The sequence below is a fragment of the Volvox carteri genome (assembly GCF_000143455.1).
Source record: "Volvox carteri f. nagariensis unplaced genomic scaffold VOLCAscaffold_133, whole genome shotgun sequence".
Lineage (NCBI taxonomy): Eukaryota > Viridiplantae > Chlorophyta > Chlorophyceae > Chlamydomonadales > Volvocaceae > Volvox > Volvox carteri.
In genome coordinates this window covers 117174-118106 of record NW_003307676.1, presented here as the reverse complement: position 1 = coordinate 118106, position 933 = coordinate 117174, and positions in this window count along the sequence as shown.

Sequence of the window (933 nt, the reverse complement as noted above, 5' to 3'; positions counted from 1 at the left end):
CAGCTGATCCACGGATAGGCAGTGAGTGAAGTAAGTTGTGCTCTCAGGGTTTTGGTTTTGGGTTTTGTTCAGAGTTGGGCACTAGCTAATGTTAAAACCCTGCAGCTGATATGTGTATTGCCACCTATAGCTATCCTCCCGGTTTCTGTCGTATGACAGTTATTAAGCATAACCTAAAATTTTGCCATTTCTTTTCCGTGCATGCAAAACAGGTCTGGACTCTAGAGTCCCCGTGGTGGGAGACCTCGGATTAATCAAATATCGGAGAAATATTTGATTATCCAATATTTTATTATCGGAGTCAGGAACTCATTTAGTGAGACATGTGTATGGAGCCGTACATCAGATCATACGGAACTGAATCTGGGGGCTGGGTCTGATTTCCTTTCTCTTGATATGATGACGTTGGTGTAATTAGCGAGTTTATACACACCCCGAGCCTGGGGCCATGGGCGGGCTCTTCAGCCCTGCAAGGCTTGTGTTGGTGAGGCAATCTTTACAATTGTACACTCGAAGTGTTTGGTGAACATGTATGTTTGTATGTGTAGACATGTGAGCTTGATACAGGCATATGCATGGATGGAAGTGTATAGAGAGGCTTGCAAATATTTTTTTACATAGGCGAAATAGGCATACGTGCTCACATAGATGGATGAGACAGCTGTGATAGCATGTGTAGGCAGGTTGGACAGGGACATACTTACAATCCATTGACACCAGCATATGGCCCGGCATTCGGACAAGGAACACTTGTAAACACGGGTTACCCTGTCTGTTACCCCTCAGTACAATATTACCCCGACCCCTTTGTTACCCCTTGGTAAGGGGCTACCCCTACCCCTTTGTTACCCCTTGGTAAGGAGTTACCCCTACCCCGGGGTTAGGTTACCCACCCCCCTTCGTACATAGCCACATGGGTAACCACTTACCCCT